The 8,689-nt window shown below is 37.9% G+C and overlaps 1 pseudogene; it reads right to left on the reverse strand.

Moving 5' to 3' along the window:
- Positions 1-1,087: 1,087 nt before the first annotated feature.
- On the reverse strand, positions 1,088-2,337 carry LOC140528643 (keratin, type I cytoskeletal 18 pseudogene; annotated as a pseudogene).
- Between the last annotated feature and the right edge of the window lie 6,352 nt (positions 2,338-8,689).

An 8,689-nucleotide genomic window follows, 5' to 3' on the forward strand; every position in this document is an offset into this window, starting at 1 on the left:
GAAATACACGAGATAGCTCGGTCTCACTCCTCGATTCCCCGCTGTTTTCTGGGGGGCCTCATGAGAACTCTAAGATTTAGAAGTTCCCACCTTTACCCGCCCGAGACTGTCCACATGGAATTGAGCTTCCATCCCCAACATATTAGTTGTAAAAATTATTTCCTAGTTTTTGACTTCCCTCCTAATCTTGGTTGCATTGCCTTTGTTTCTATAAAAACTTTTCAATTGAGTAACCAAAATTATCCGTTTAATATTTAATAATGCTCTCTGTCTCTTGTTTGGTCATAAATTTCTCCATTCTCCATAAATCTGACAAATAAACTATTCATTGCTCCCCTAATTTGTTTATAGTATCAATGTTTATACCTAGATCGTGTACTTATTTGGACTTTATTCTGGTATATGGTATCAGGCATTGGTCTATGCTTAGCTTCTGCCACACTATTTTCCAGTTTTTCCGGTAGTTTTTGTCAAACCGTGACTTCATATTCCAGAAGCTAGGCTCCCTGGGTTTATCAAAAAGGAGACTGCTATAGTTATTGACTACTGCGTCATCTATAAACAACCTATTCCTCTGATCTACACCTCTATTTCTTATCTATTACCAAGTGGTTTTGATGATTACTGCTTTATAATGTAATTGAAGATCTGGTATGGCTAGGCCAACTTATCTAGTATTCCTTTGAATTAATTCCCTTGATATTCTAGACCTTTTGTTCTTCCAGATGAATTTTGATATTAATTTTTTTCTAGATCTGTGAAATAGTTTTTCGGTAGTTTGATTGATATCACACTGAATAAATTAATTTAGTAGATTTGTCATTTTTATTGTATTGGCTTGGCCTACTCATGAGCATCTGATGATTTTCCAATTACTCAGAATTGACTTTATTTGTGCAAAAATTGTTTTGTAATTCTCTTCACATAGTCCTTGGGTTTTTTTTGACAGGTAGACTTCCAAATATTTTATAGAATCTACCATAACTTCAAATGAGATTTCTCTTTCTATGCCCCTTTTTTTGAAGTGACCAAAAAGCCTTTATTAACTTCCTGACTCAGCCTAGGTCTTCAGTTTATGGCCCTAATGCTACAGCACTTTGGTATCATTGGTCTCTGCTACCACTTTGCTGTCTACTGTCCTCCTAGTGCTCCTCTTATGTAAGAAACTGCTGCTACTGTCCAAGGTATGGACAAGATCAAAGTCTTCCCCACTCTCCAGCAGGTTTCCATAGGTGTTGATCTCTGCTTCCAGTTTGTCCTGAATGTTGAGCAGTGTCTTGTATTCCTGGGCCTGGCACTGCCCCTCTGTCCCTGTTTGCTCCAGCTCTGCTTCCAGGTGCAGCAGGGGTGTATTGATCTGCTCCATATGGATGGCATATCAAGTCGCCACCTCCCTCAGGATGTCCTCCAAGTTGGTTTTTAGATTACGAAGGGGATCCAGGTCAATCTTTAGGGACTGGACTGTACGTTTCAGCTCAGTGACAGTGTTTCGGGCTGCTTCCACCTCCTCAGATCTTGTGTTGATTGTCATGGTGCTCTCCTCAATCTGTTGGGACCAGTATTTATCAAGCTTCTCTCTGTTCTTCCGAGCCAGAGGGTCAGAGTGGGCTTGGATATCAGCTATAACCTCATTCAAGTCCTGTGATTTGGGAGAATCCACCTCCATGGTCAGCCCAGAGCCTGTGATTTGGCCTTGTAGAGATTTCACCTCCTCCTCATGGCTCTTCCTCATAAAAAAAATAGCTCTTCCTTTAGGGTTCCAATCTCCGTCTCCAGTTGCAGCCTGATCAGATTGGTATCATCGATGACCTTCCGGAAGCCATGAATGTCACTTTCTACAGACAGTCTCATGGCCAACACTGCTTCATACTTGATTCTGATGTCATCAGCCGCCAGACCGACATTATCGATCTGTAGGGTGATTCTGGCATTGTCAATCAAGCTTGTATAAATCTGCTCCGGCAGATCTTCAATCGTCTTGAAATAGTGTCCCCATTCTCTGATCTGAGGTCCCTTCATCCCACATGCTCCCTGATTTTCATTTTCAGTTTGTGATTCTCAGTCTCCAAGCTCTGCATGCACTCCAGATAGGAGGCGAGGTGGTAGTTAAGGTCCTGCATGGTCTCCTTCTCCCCCTGGATCCCCTCGATTCTGACCAGCCCCGCCCTCAGGTTCCTGGACCCCAAGCCCCAGTGGATATTTGGGAGCCAGAATCACCAGCGCTGGCATAGACACTGGCAGCGCTGGTGACCAGCTGACCTGGTGGCTGGATGCCTGGACTGAAGCCAGAGAGCAGTTGTTGGCAGAGAAGGTGGTGGAGCTGGTGGTGAATGGCATGATGTTGGTAGAGGAGAGCTGAACTCAATCAGAATAGTCCTCTCTCTATCTCTTGCAGTTGGGCTTTCTAAGTAATATATAGAAATACAGATGATTTATGTGAGTTTATTTTGTATCCTGATACTTTGACAAAGTTCTTTATTATTTCAAGCTTCCTTTTTTACATGATTCTATAGGTATATCATCATATGGTCTGCAAAGAGTGAAAACTTAGTTTCTTCTTTGCCTGTTCTAATTCCTTCAATTTCTTTTTCATCTTTTATTGCTAAAGCTAGAATTTCTAGTACCATATTGAGTAACAGAGGTGATAATGGCCATCCTTGTTTCACTGCCAATCTTACTGGAAATGCATCTAGCTTATCTCAGTTACATAAAATGCTTGCTGATGGCTTTAGGTAAATGCTAGTTATTGTTTTAAAGAAGGCTCCATTTATTCCTATACTTCCAGTCTTTTCAATAGGAATGGGTGTGGTATTTTTGTCAAAAACTTTTTCTTCATACACTGAGGTAATCATATGGTTTCTGTTAGTTTTGTTGTTGAAATGATTAATTATACTGATAGTTTCCTTAATATTGAACCACCCTGCATTCTTGGTATAAATCCTAGCTGACAAAAGTGTATTATTCTTGTGATAAATTGTTACATTCTTTCTGCTGATAACTTATTTAACATTTTTGCGTCTATATTCATTAGGAAAATTCTTCTATAATTTTCTTTCTCTCTTTTGGCTTATCTTATTTTAGTTATTAGTATCATATTTGTATTATAAAGCTAATTTGGTAAGACTCCCTTGCCAATTTTCCTAACTAGTCTTATATAGTATTGCAATTAACTGTTCTTTGAGTGTTTGATAGAATTCTCTTGTAAATCCATCTGGCCCTGGGGATTTTTCCTAGAGCATTCATTGATGGCTTGTTCAATTTCTTTTCCTGAGATGGGGCTATTTAAGTATTTTACTTCCTCTTCTGTTATTATGGGCAATTCATAATTTTGTAAATATGCATACATTTCACTAAGATTGTGAACTTTATGGGCATAACATTTGGGAAAATAATTTCTAATTATTGTTTTAGTTTCCTCTTCATTGGAGGTGAGTTTACCCTTTGCAATTTAAATACTGGTAACTTGATTTTCTTCTTTTCTTTAATCAGATTGACCAAAAGTTTATCAATTTTATTGCTTTATTCTGAGTTTAATGTATTAGTTCAATAGTTTTCTTAATTTCAGTTTTATTATTATATCCTTTGGTTTTCAGTATGTCTAATTTGGTATTTAATTGGGGATTTTCAATTTGTTATTTTTCTAGCTTTTTCGTTTGCATGCCCCATTCATTGATCTCCTCTTTCTCTATTTTATTCATGTAAGCATTTAGAGATATAAAACTTTCCCTAAGAGATGTTTTCACTGAATCTCATAAGTTTTGGTAGGTTGTCTCATTATTGTCATTCTCTTGAATGAATTTCTTAATTGTTTCTATGATTTGCTGTTTGACCCACTGATGCTTTAGGATTGGATTATTTAATTTTCAATTAGTTTTTGGTATATCTATCTATGGCCCTTTATGACATATAATTTTTATTGCAACATGATCTGAAAAAGGATTCATTGACTGTTTCTGCTTTTCTGCACTGGATTGTGAGGTTTTTTATAGCATTGTACATGGTCAATTTTTGTGTATGTCCCATATACTGCAGAGAAAAAATTGTATTTTATTCTATCCCCATTGAGTTATCTCCTGAGATCTATCATATCTACCTTTCCCAAAATTCTATTCACCTCCTTATCTTGTTTCTTGTTTATTTTGAGATTAAATTTATCAAGTTCAGAGAGGGGGACATTGAGATCCCTCACTTGTATAGTTTAGCTGTCTATTTCTTCCTATAATCCCCTTAACTTCTCCTCTAAGAATTTGGATGCTATACCATTTGGTGTATATATGTTTAGTAATGATATTACTTCACTGTCTATGATGCCTTTTAGTAGGATACAAATTTCCTTCCTTATCTCTTTTGTTAGATTTATTTTTGCTTTTGCTTTGTCTGACATTAGGATTGCTACTCCTGCTTTTTTTTTTTACTTTAGCAACAGCATATATTCTACTCCAGCCTTTTACCTTTGCCTATGTGTATCCCCCTTTTTTCAAATGTGTTTCTTGTAAACAACATTTTGTGGGATTATGACTTTTAATACATTCTGCTTCTTGCCTCCATTTTATGAGAGAGTTCGTCCCAGTCATATTCACAGTTGTAATTATCATCTGTGCCTTTCTCTCCAGCCTACCACCCTCCACCCCCATTTGTGGTTTTATTTCTCCCTTCTCCCTTTGCCCCCTCAAAAGCACTTTACTTTTGGCCACAGTCTCCCTCAGTCTTCCCTCCCTTCTATCAAGCCCCCAGGTTTTCTTTCCTTTTTCCCTTACCACTTCTTCTCTCCCATCCAACCACTACTTCCCTTTTCTTTCCCCTTTCTCCTCCTACTGCCTATAAGGCAAATTAGATGTCTATACTTAACTGAGTGTTATGGCCCTGTCTGTGCTGGTGCCTCTGTGTGCTCTACACTCCCTCAGCCCAGAGTAACAGATCATTTCCATCCATCTTTAAGGCTGTCCTCGGCTGGATATCTCCCATACTTTTTCTCCCACTGGATTCTGCCACTTTAAAATTCGTTCAGATTCACTTCTTAGAGATACCTGAGGGAATTGTTGGATGAGCACAGGTGGGTCCTTAGTTTCACTCTGTCATCTAGACTTGGCTCCCCTCAACTTTGCAAGGTAATAATACAACTCTAAAAGATTCATGATTGAAAATACTATGCACATCCAGAGAAAGAATTATGGAGTCTGAATGATGATTCTAAGATACTATTTGCTCTCCTTTTTTGTTTTGTTTCTCCTCTCTCATAGTTCATTTCATTGGTTATAGTTCTTCATTGCAATATAACTAAAGTGAAAATATGTTTAATGTGAATGTATACACAGAGCCTGAATCAGATTGCAATCTGTCTTGGGAAGTAGGGTGTGGAGGGAGGTAGCAAAGGAAGGAGGGGAAGAAAATTTGGAATTCAAAAGCTTGTGGAACTGAATGTTGTAAACTAAAAATAAATAAATAAATATTTTAAAAGGAGTTAGGGATGCAAATGTAAGTAAAAAAGCAATAGGATGTTTGTACCAGATGACTCAGGTGAAGTCCAGAGAATCAGAGGCAGAGTGTGAAGGAAGTGAAAATTAGCTGTCTTGGAAACCAAAATGGAAGTTCAGGGAGTAATTCACCAGTAGGAGAAGGGGGTTGGCATGGTGGAGGGATGTTTCAGAGCAAGAAGGAGCTAATCACTGAAAGAAGTCTCAGGATGAGAATGCGTAGTGCCTAGCTCAAGCATATTAGATGCTTAATGAATGCTTATTGACTAGTTAAAGTCCCAGTGTCTGGAGAGTCAGAATCAATGGCAAAAAAGTAAAAGAATAGCCACCCTGGGGCCATTTCTTTCATAGCTACCACTTTTTCTACGTCCAAAGCTATTGGCTTCTGACCATCATGGCTTTGATACCATGAAGTCCCTTCTTTCTCCTTCATTTCATGAGCTGATCAGGTGTTTTTAAGTTTAAGACCCACAGCATCAATGGGAAGAATGATTGAGCTTCTTAAAGAGCTCTTATATAGTTTTAGTGTAGAAGAAAGAAATTCTTCCTTATGCTCATGAGAAACACTATTAAAGAAAAAAAATTCAGAAACTTGTGGTCCAAAGACATTGTTTCTTCCTGACAATGATGACTATAATGAATTAGGCAGCTCTTAGTATAAACAAACAAGTAATTATACTTGACAGTAGAAGTATGAAATTTACCCTAATTAATAGATGTGCTTGTAGTTTTTCCCTGTTTGCAGAGTGTTCCTCCAAATCTTCTTGTTTATTAAGATTAAACTTTTACAAATGCAAGCAACCTTTATTGAGAGCCTGTATGTTATGCAGAAGGACAGTGTTCTAGTTTGGGGAAAACATATAAGTTGAGAAGGCAGAGAGACTGCCCTCAGAGAGCCAGCAATCAAGATTAGAAAGTAACCCAAGAAAAATTTAAGACAATAACTGTAATACAAAGTAAAATATGTTAATAGCTGTAGCACAATGTGGTTTTCACAGTTCTTGACACAGCCATGAATATCCCAGAGCAATTCTAAATCATGAAATACCACAGTCTCTCCACATGGAAGGCAGAACCAGAATATTTATTCAGACACCAGAAAGCCAAATCCATCACAGCAACAAAAATCTATACAGAATAACAATGCAGAGGAAAACACCAGCCCCTGCTAGGCTTCACATAAAAACAGGTCCATTAAACAAATCACAAACAAGTACTTTCACTCACACTAACCAGTTGCCTGCATCTTTCTTGGTTCTGACAGCTCTCAAGACTAACTTCCTCTGAGTTCTACTCCAGCACTGCCTCTTCCTGTTCTATCCATTCAGCAAACTCCTCCTACTACAGGCTTCCATGTGACACAGGCAGGTGAACATTAATGAACATGAACGATCTCCTCATTTAAATTACCATTACAATAGCTGAAGCAAGATATGGAAGAGAAGTCAATGTGATAGATAGAAGGTGAACCTTGCATTCAAAGAGGAATGACTTGATTCATTCACTTCCTCTAACAAAGATCAGATAAGATCTTGTCATGAATCCACATAACATCCCTTGGCATCTATAAATGCAAAGTCATTACTGATCTAAATCAACAGAGCCCCCAAGCATTCAATTAAATAGAGAAGAAATAATTAGTCTGAAAATATAGGCTGGAGGCAGTTTGCAAAGGGATTAAAATAAAAGCTGAAGACTGTTTTATTCTATAGGCAATAGAAAGACACCAAACTATGTGATTGACCTCGACAGATATATTTTAGAAATATTATTTTCATTGCTGTAAAGAGAAAAGATGGGGCAAACAAGAGACTTAAAACATTGAGTCTAATGAGGTAAATATTTCAATAGAGTAGGTAAGAGTAGATGAGAATCAGACTAAGGTGGTTCCTAAGTTAGTGGAGGTATTAATATAGATTTGTAAGATGTTGTGAAGGTAGAACCAGGAAAACATTGCACTTGCTTAATTTTGTGGTGGAATGGATTGAGGTGGTTGGAAAAATGATGGTATTATAAAGAGAATCTGGAGGAAATATTGCCAAATAATTTATTATGAGCACATTCACCCCTCACTAGGAAAAAATAGGCAAGCCTACATTTTAAGCCATGACATAGATCTCACTCTCACTTTCTTTTTTTATGTTTATTTATTTATTTTTAGTTGTTGACATTCATTTCCACAAAATTTTGAGTTCCAAATTTTCTCCCTATCTCTCCCCTCCCCCACCTCGCATTCTGATTACCCCTTCTCTCAATATGCCCTCCCTTCTATGACACCCCACCCTTCCCTTGTTCCCATCTTCTCTTTTTTCTTGTAGGTCAAGATAGATTTCTATACCCATTATTTGTACTTCTTATTTCCCAGTTGTATGAAAAACAATTCTAAACATTCATTTCTAATACTTTGAATTCCAACTTCTCTACCTTCCTCCCTCCCCACCCATCCCCACTGAGAAGGCAAGCAATTCAATATAGGCTGCATATGTGTAATTTTGCAAAAGACTTCCATAGTTGTCATGTTGTATAAGACTAACTATATTTCCCTCCATCCTATCCTGCCCACCATTTATTCTATTCTCTCATTTGACCTTGTCTCTTCCCCAAAGTGTTAACTTCTAGTTACTCCCTTCCCCCATTTGCCTTCCCTTCTATCCTCCCCCACACCTCACTTGTCTCCTTCTCCCCTACTTTCCTGTAGTGTAAGATAGATTTTCATATCAGATTGAGTGAGCATCTTATTCCCTCTTTAAGCCAAATGTGAAGAGAGCAAGCTTCACTTTTTGCCTCTCACCTCCTCCCTTTTCTCCTCCATTAAAAAGATCTTTTCTTGCCTCTTTTGTGAGTGACAATTTGCCACATTCCATGTCTCCCCTTCTCCTCCCAATATATTCTTCTTTCACCCCTTAATTTTATTTTTTAGATATCATCCTTTTTTTATCCAATACAACCTGTGCTCTGTGTGTGTGTGTGTGTGTGTGTGTGTGTGTGTGTACTGTGTATAATCCCTCCAACAAGCCAAATGCTGAGAAAAATCTCAATAGTTACAAATACTATCTTTCCATGTAGGAATGCAAACAGTCCAACTTTAGAAAGTCCTTTATGATTTCTCCTTCCTGTTTAGCTTCTCATGCTTCTCTTGACTACTGTGTTTGAAACTCAGATTTTCTCTTCATCTCTGGTCTTTTCATCAAGAATGCTTGAAAGTCCTCTATATT

This window comes from Notamacropus eugenii, chromosome 1, assembly GCF_028372415.1.
Source record: "Notamacropus eugenii isolate mMacEug1 chromosome 1, mMacEug1.pri_v2, whole genome shotgun sequence".
Classification (NCBI taxonomy): domain Eukaryota; kingdom Metazoa; phylum Chordata; class Mammalia; order Diprotodontia; family Macropodidae; genus Notamacropus; species Notamacropus eugenii.